Genomic DNA, 8,985 nt, shown 5'->3' on the forward strand with positions numbered 1-8,985 from the left:
AGCCAGCCATCCCAGCTGCAGCCGGCTGAGAGTCAGAGGGGCAGACCACATCCGGACGCTCACAGTTCCTCGTGTCCCCTCAGACACCCGCAGGGGCCGTGCTCTCGGCAGGGGACTAGGGTGGCCTCAGCAGGAGAGAGACACACGCGTGGACCCTGCCTGGAGTAGCTGAGAGACTGATGTGCTGGTGACGTCGAGTGACCTTAGGGCTAATGTTCAGGCTGGCGAGGACTCTCTGCACTGGTGGTGGGAGATTTTAAGGCTGTGACCGCAGTGAACCCCACCGGCAGAGGAGGCCAGGTGACATGAGCAAAAAGTATACACAAGAAAAGATGGAAGGCAGATACAGGCAAATACAACAGTAACACTCAGCCACTCATTCAAATATTGCTCCTTACCGAGTGCCTACTCAGTGCCAGTGGTGAGCCAGACAGAGAAGGTGCTGATACTCATGGAGCGGCGGGTACCGTGAAGGGGACCTGAACAGATCATATTATGAACAATGTAGCCAATGTCTAATTGAAATGTGACTAGACTCCTGGATTCTAAGAGAGAGTATAATGGACAGATAAATTTTGATTAAGGGGCAAGGGAAGGATTCCTGAAGAAGAAACATTGAATTTGAGATCTGCAGGACAAGAGGCAGCCATCCGTGTATAGGGGAGGAGAGAGCTCCAGACGGAAGGCCCCGAGACTCGATGTGCTCAAGACACCGCAGAAGGAGGTGGGGCTGAATATCGCGAGGCTGGAGGGTGACATGTGGGCAAGACGGCCCAGGGCCTTGAAGGCAAGCTGGTGGATAGGAAGCATTAGAAGGCACTGCAAGATCCTGGCTAGAGGAGGCACATCTCCCTCTTCGCGTTGCATGGGGATCACTCAGGCTTCCGGCAATACCAGCCAGAAGGAGGCAGCAGTGGAAGTGAGGAAGCCAGTGAGGGCGGACAGAAGCGTCACACGGGGCAGTGGCAGTGAAGGTAGATCTTGGAGGCGAAATTACCAGGACTTGAGGACAGAGCGGATGTGGGGTTCACAGGAAGTGCCAGGGCTAGGAGACTGCCAGGCTCGCAGCCAGGGCGAATGCCCAACAGAGCGGTTTGCGGAGGTGGGGAGGGTGGCAGGGGTACGGGTACGGTTGGACATGCATCTATTCAACAAATATTAACTGAGCGCTCACTCCCTGCCAGACATGTTCAATCTGAGGTGCTTTTGAGGATCCAGTGCTAATGACGCCGCACAGTAGACTGATCTGTAGTAGAAGCATTGGCCCAGGCCTCAAAATTGCTAAGGACCACAGCGTAAAACGAGCAAGAAAGGCGGGAAGGGCAACACTGAATAGGACGTGCAGATGGATTAATGAAGGCTGGAAAGAAGAACAAACAGGATTTCTCCAAGGGAAATTAGGTTAGATGATGATTCATTTTACTGTGATGAGACAAGTTTAAGAAGGGAGGGAGGGAGGAAACTCAATTTTAAGAGTTCAGTCTCGGGCACATCCAGTCTGAGAAACTTGTGAGGTCCCCAAGCAGCTGTGGAAAGAAGGGATTGGCCACCTGGGTCGGGAGATTGTAAGAGAGAGAGAGAGGATGAGAAGTAAATGTAAGTGTATCTGACACACAGATCAGATTTACCACCAGGCAAACAGGGAAAAATACCCAGGCAGAGAGGGGGTAGGGAAAAGAATAACTGAAAACACTTTTTATCTACAATAGCAACAAGAAAGTTGAGATATTTAGAAATAAAGCAAAAGTTAAAATCTGTAAATCCTTGTGGGGGGAAAACTTCAATACTTTAGGTGAAAGCATAAGTGAACATGGGAATAAATAAAAGATTTTTATAGAAGGAAAAGATCTATATCATCAGGATGTAATATTTGCCAAAATTAATTCATAAGTTCTATATGTTTCTTATTCAAATTACCAGTGATCTTCTTTGGAACATGATACACTGATCTGATGAAATGGCAAAGAACCAAAAATCACCCAGATTATTCTGAAAGAATAACAGGACTTTTTATACCAGATATCAAAATGTGTTACTAAGACACAGTAATTAAAATAGTTGGCACTGCCCAGAAATGGACAAATAGACCAGTGGGGAACAAAACAGAACTCAGAAACCGATCCAGCTACACAGGGAACCTGATGTATGATAGGGATGTTATTACAAATCGGCAGGGAGAAATGGATATGTCCACAAATAATGCTGATGCAATTAACTTTCCAGATGATACAATTGATGACATCAAGATGAAAAACCACTGTACATCAAGAGAACCATAAGCATGGTCAAAAAAAATTAGCAATACTGGCAGAACACAACTCATAGAGCATACGAAGAATATACTGTTTGGAATCTTGAAAGAACTACAAATCAATAAGAAAAAGACAACCCAGTACAAAATGAGGCAAATGATATGAATGGGAAATTTATAGAAGAGGAAGCAATAGATGACCCATAAGCACATCAACATACATTCAAACTCAGCAATTATCAAAAAGATACAAATTAAAACAATTAGGTATTATTCCACAAGAGTACCACATCGGTAGAAGTTAAATAGCCTGACATGAAATGAATGAGGGTGCAGGCAGACAGGACCCCTCATGCACAGTGGGTGGGGCTGTAACTCAGAAGAACCACTCGGGAGGGCCAACCCACAATAGGTAGCCAAACTGCACATGCACATGTAAAGGCCCGGACATGCCACTCCTGAGTAGATATATCTTAGAGACATTACCGCACATCTGCACAGAGAGGTGCTGACCACGGCTTTGTGTGAAACATAAACACAAGTCACAAAACGTGAGCCAGCCGTGCATTGGAGAAATGGATAAAGTGTGGCAAATTCACACAACGGGATTCTGTGCGGCCGTTTAAGAGAGTTAACTAGATCTCTATTCGAGGACCTGAACCCTCTCGGAAAGGATACTTTTGAATGAGAAACAGTTGAAGAAACGAACAGGGGACAAAATAGAGACTGTGTATAGATACATCCTTGATAATACCAATTTTATAAACAAGAACCCTATTATTTATTATTTGTTTATTTTTCTCTCCCTGCACGAAAGTATACACTTCTTGAGGGCAGGAACTTAGTTTTCATTCTACTTCAGCACTGAACATGTAGAAAGACCCTCAACAAGTATCAGTTATCGCGGTGTTTTTGTTTGTAGAGACACACAGGGAGGGGCAAACGTAGGTTTACAGTTGTTCGTATAGAAAATAATACAATAATTAATAAATAATCATACAAGAAAAAACTCTGTGTTTCCTGTACTCACAACTGTCATATGATACAAAATATGATAACTATCATATTTTCAGATAATTGATAAGATGACCCATACTTCTTCCGGAAGTATAAAGGACCAAGATGGACCAAGACTCTTGAGAAAAAATAAAGCCTTGTCCTACCAGGTACACGTGCTCACTCAGCATAAACTATACTAGTTAAAACAGCAGAGTAGTGGCTAGGAAATGGACCAGATAGATCAAAGGGACAGAATAAGACCTCAGAAGCAGACTCAAGTGCATACAGTTGCATGATTTATAACAGAGGAGGCATTTTTTAATAGAAAATAGATGAACTACTCAAAAGAGAGACAAAATGAGAATAAACCAAAGTCCCCAGTAAGAAGAATAACAGCAAACACATACCAGGAGATACAAGCCAGGCACAATTCAAGGACTTTCTATATTTAATTCATTTAATCATCACAACCTCACAAGAGCCCCGTTTGGCAAGAGAAATCTGAGGACTATAGCTAGGAAGCAGGGGCCCCAAGATCTCCATCAAGGTAGACGGCGAGTCTGCATTCCTGACCTTGACACGATGTGGTTCCTAATAGCAGATGCAAGAATGAATCTTTGAAAGCCAGTAATCATATACCAATATGCTTAGCTCTGTAAGATTAAAGGAAAGAAAAACAACAGCAAAGAAATGTCAATTTATGCCCATTCCAGTCAGCCCAATAAAAGAGGGGATAGCAAAGAAAGGGAAAAATCTGTCAATCAGAATGCTTGGGAGGGGTGCAGGGGGCAGGAACATTCAGCAAACCAGGACTGGGCTGGAGCTGGGCTCAATGGACCTTCCCAGGCTGTGAGCCCTGGGCTGTCAGAAGGATGCCCACGGCTTCCTGCAAGTGAGGGGTGCACCCAGGGTCTTGTCCAAGAGCTGCTTCTGGAATCAGAATTGGGGGTTCAAAGGTTCCACTTCCGGCCCAGGACTATTTCACTGACCACATCTTCCCTCGGGCCACTCAACCCCAACTCCTCTGCTCTGAAAAGCATTATCGCTGCAGAGTAGATTCATTCCACACTCTCCACCCCGCTTAGTGACCTTGAACGGCTTCTAAGGCCTCGCTAATTCTCTCAGGCCAGGAGCTAATGCTCTCCTCCGGCTGGCTAGAGATCTACACAGCAGAAAACAGGAGCAGGGAGCCGTGTTGAAGAGTCCACAGCAGCAAAAACACATGTGGGAAGCATACTTCCTAACTACCACCTGCAGTCTGGGAGGACAGCTTTATCTATTTATCCTTGTTTATCCACGGGTGTCCTTGGCAACCGAAATGTTTACAGATTAGTACAGTGAACAGCAGACTCTTTCCGGGAACCAGTTCCGGGTAAGGAAAACGCCATGCAGATGTTTGTTTTGAATCAAGAGTGCTTTTCCCGGAGATCAGCCTCTTGCCAAAACCCGGTACCGGTCTGAGGACCTGCGGAGGCTGCGAAAACACGCAGCATCGCAGGGCTCTGACCGTCTCGGAGGTAACCACCCGCCTGGGAGACAAAACAAAGCCTTCATGACTTCCTTTTCTCTGGCAACAAGGACAGAGCAAAGCCATCAGAAGACCACACAGCCCACGGACGACTGTCCCAGGGACTTGTGCAAAGCCCTTTCTGGTTGCACAAACACACTGCCTGACCCTGGCTGTTCTAGGAGGGGAACAAGTGTGACCCCAGGGTGGTGCCCTGAGCACACAGACAATATATTGAGCAAATATTTTAGGGGTAAAACCCTTACTTAGTAGCGTGAAGCCAGAGAAACATGTAAGAAGGAAAGTAATTTTCTGAATGCAAATTTAATAACGTGACATTGGTTTTTGTTACATCTAAAATTATATAATACATTGTTTTGCCCAATAAACACAGGAATTTACACTAGAATTGTACGTGGATAAATAAGTCCATGATTTTCTACACGTGGGGCAAATGGGTCCAGGACAAGCAGCCAGAGGTATCAGTGTGCCTCCTTGTTTTTCGTTTCCCTCACTCAGAAATTTCAGAGGCTCTCCCCCGTTACGGAGCAAAGTCCTTGCTTCTTAGTTAAGACGGAGCACAGACTCCCCCTGCCCACCTTACCCCTTTGTCTCCTACCACCACCGCTCACCGCTGTAGATCAGAAACATTCTATATGTGATCCAAACATGCACCTTCGAACACACTGTTCCTTCCCCCGGAATGCCTTTTCCCCATCCTGTTCGTGTGCTGAACTCCTATTCGTCCTAAACAACCTAGCTAAGGTCTCACCGCATTAAAGGGCACACCCCACCTTTGGGCCATCTCTGTAATTTTCACGTACTTCTGCTGGTGGACACGTTGCCCTGTGTGTGGCTGTACGTCTGTGATCCCAGCCTGAACTCGGGGAGAGAGGGGCTTCTGTCTGAGTCCCGAGGTTCTGCCGTGCCCTCCGCCACGAAGTGAGTGTCTTTGAAAATCCCAAGGTGCTTCTGTGTCGTGGGGTGTCGTATAGGACTGAGGTAGCTTATGTCAGATTCCCAGCATGGTTATTTTAAGAATTCCAGTTCTTATCCTGGCTGGCGTAGCTCAGTGGATTGAGCTCGGGCTGCGAACCAAAGTGTCGCAGGTTCAATTCCCAGTCAGGGCACATGCCTGGGTTGCAGGCCACAGCCCCCAGCAACCGCACATTGATGTTTCTCTCTCTCTTTCTCCCTCCCTTCCCTCTCTAAAAATAAATAAATAAAATCTTTAAAAATATATCCTTTAAAAAAAGAATTCCAGTTTTAACATAAAATGTCTCTCTATAGAAAAAACAGATTACTTTTCCAAGGTATGCTTAGTTTTATAATTATGTGCCTTTCTTAATCTGTTTGTAATTTTAAAAAAATAAGAATTATGTTTCTCCTTCTCTATAAAAATGACGGGATTTTGAATATACAATATGAAAGTAAAACAAATCCTCTCCCTTAAGTTTTTCCTGGCTGAAGGAGAAGACAATCAATCTTCCAGATTTGCATTTGCTTATAGAAAAACCTAGATGTTCATTTGGCCTCTAGCAGGTCCCAGCAGGCGGTAAGGGCATGAGTCTCAGGAAGACGAAGAGGCCAGGCCAGGGAGCAGCTACAATAAGCACCGGGCTGTTGCCCACCTCTTTTCATGAACTGCATGTCCCAAGGCCACCATCCGAGCCACCAATGGCAGTTACACTGTAGACTTCCTCGGCTGGATGAAATGCCCCTTATCTGTGTTGCATTTTGTAATTTATGTGCCTCCATCTTGATATTCACCATATTATGTTGAAAGTATTCCTCTACTCAAAGCACAAGAGGAGGAGTCGAGGGTGACTCCAGGGTATATGGTTCTCCAGGGTACACGGCTGGAGCACCCGGGTCGGTATGGGGAGCATCTGCTGCAAGAGAAGGCTCGGGGCCTGAGGCGCGATCAGGAGTCCAGGCTCAGATGCGCGAGTGCTGAGCAGTCAGAGGGGCGGCGAGACGGAGCCGTCGAGTGGGACGTTCAGGGCAGAAGTCGGGGTGGGGGATAGAATCTGAAAGTCGTTGGAGTACAGGTGGCAATTGAAGCCACGGGGTGGATGGAATGGCCTTGGTGGCAGGATGTCTGATGAGAAGAGGGCATGATGGTGCCCTGGGGCACTCCCTCACGTACAGGTTAGGCGGAGGAGGAGGGTCGGCCAAAGGATAAAGAGGGGAGTGGAGAGGAAGGAGGGGAACTGGAGCGTGTGGCACGTGGCAGCCCAAGGCGGGAGTGTTTCAAAAGAGGGAGTGGTCAGCTTTGCAGAGTGACTCTGAGAGGTCACATGATAGGAGGCTAAGAAGAGTACATGAGATTAAAGGACATGAAAATAACTGGTGACTTTAACAAGAAGTGTTCCCAAGGAATGTGTGAAACAGAAATTGAGATTGGAGGGTTTGTGGAGGAAACAGGGGCTGAGGATTAGGAGAAGCTACGGTCAGCACAGGCCCGAGGTCTGGGAATGAAGGGCAGGGGGTCATGGCAGCTGGAGAAGGAAGTGGGTTCCAGAGTTGTCACTGTTCTTGAGGGTGGCAGAGAGGAGATTGGTCGGTTTCTTGATTTGTTTTTTTGCTATGATCAGAGCGCTTATGGGAAAGATCTAGTAGACAGGAAAGGATTGAAATAAAATCAGGAAGTGGAAACAATGAGTATTCTTGAAGAAAACCCAAGGAGTTGGGATGCAGAGCACATGGTGGAGGGTCGGCCTTGGCAGGAAGAGGGAAAACAGTCGGTGAATGAGGTTCCCACGTAACAGCTTTCACTTTTCCAATGAAGGGACAAGAGAACAGTGTCAGCTGAGAACAACAGTTGAAGTTTGGAGAATCGAATGCTTTAGAAGAGGCTCTGCAGAAATTTGCGGACCGAGCTGCAGAGGACCCTGGACAGCTTCGCTGAGATCCCTGACCGTGCATCTGTAGAGGGGCGGGTCTCCCCCACTGCGCTTTTCTCCAGCTGTACTCGGCAGCTGGGCGCAGACATGGGGAAGACAGACCGGTTCATCCAGGGCTGGGATACACCAGAGAATTTGCAAGAAAGTAATCGAAATGATTCCTAGAATCTATCCACAATGGGAAGAAAATAGAAGGTAGAAACGGGTGAGGATAAATGGGTAGTGAACGGATTCATAAATGAATGGGGAGGTGGAGGGACAAGTCAACTCCAAGGACCTAGCGGAAGAACGGTTGTAGGGGGTGCTTAACAAAGCCACTGGGAAGAAAGGAAGGCCATGAATGAGATGCTAGGTGTTTGCGCTATTTGAATCAGAAATGAGGTAGTTCCAAGTCATGGCGAATTCTGCAGTGTGACGATGGATCAGTAAGGCAGTGTATGGTAGCCGTGGGTTTAACAAAGGCGGCAGACAAGTGGTGGCCTAGGTCATAGTGTCTCTGATGCACAGACCTGTTTTTTTTTCCCTTCCAATTTTCTACTCCCAAAACCCAGAATATTAGGAAACACCTGGAATAGTTTTTAAACAGTATTTAACTCTTAGCCCTGGCTGGCGTAGCTCAGTGGATTGAACGCAGGCTGCAAACCAAAGTGTCTCAGGTTCAATTCCCAGTCAGGGCACATGCCCGGGTTGCAGGCCATGGTACCCGGCAACCGCACATTGATGTTTCTCTCTCTCTCTCTCTCTCTTTCTCCCTCCCTTCCCTCTCTAAAAATTAAATAAATAAAATCTTTAAAAAAAAGTATTTAACTCATATTAAAAGTTTGATTGCTCAGACTTTTTCTGATTCTGCATTCTACTTGAACTTTCTGAACCAGTAATCATTGTACAGTCATCTAGACGCAGGTCCAAAAGAGTATAAGAGGCCCATTCGTACCTGTATTTTCATCCGTACACATCTGGCGATGAGGTCCCTGTCAGGCGCTTGCCTTGGTATCATTTGCTTCTCTTTTTTTTTTCCTGAAAGTGAAGCAGCAGAACGTGCTCTGGTTAGTGATTTGGTGACTTAGACTGCAGTGCATTGCAGCGTGGTGTGCACAGGGCTCCGCTCTCACAGCCCCAGGAAGGATCGTGACGATCCATCTGCTGCTCAGCGCCTTGGGGAGCGAGGGAAGACATGCAATAATCACAAAAGCCCACGCAAGCTTTGAAAGCCCATCTTATCATTACGGAGGAAAAAGACTCCGTGCCCGGTTCATTCACTGTCATTAAGTAAAAAATCTTCAGTCATTTCTCCGAGGAAATCTGAGCTCTACAAACCCGAC

The 8,985-nt window shown here is 46.5% G+C and overlaps 1 protein-coding gene across 3 annotated transcripts in view; it reads right to left on the bottom strand.

Moving 5' to 3' along the window:
* LOC114501827 (myelin associated oligodendrocyte basic protein) overlaps positions 1-8,676 on the bottom strand; it is a 35,549-nt gene extending 26,873 nt beyond the window's left edge. For all 3 annotated transcript variants that reach the window (XR_004904180.1, XM_036030490.1, XM_028518581.2), the window contains exon 1: positions 8,598-8,676. The gene's annotated coding sequence lies outside the window, so the exon portion shown is untranslated. The remainder of the gene's footprint in view (positions 1-8,597) is intronic.
* Between the last annotated feature and the right edge of the window lie 309 nt (positions 8,677-8,985).

The sequence above is a fragment of the Phyllostomus discolor genome, chromosome 7, assembly GCF_004126475.2.
Source record: "Phyllostomus discolor isolate MPI-MPIP mPhyDis1 chromosome 7, mPhyDis1.pri.v3, whole genome shotgun sequence".
In the NCBI taxonomy this organism is placed as follows: domain Eukaryota; kingdom Metazoa; phylum Chordata; class Mammalia; order Chiroptera; family Phyllostomidae; genus Phyllostomus; species Phyllostomus discolor.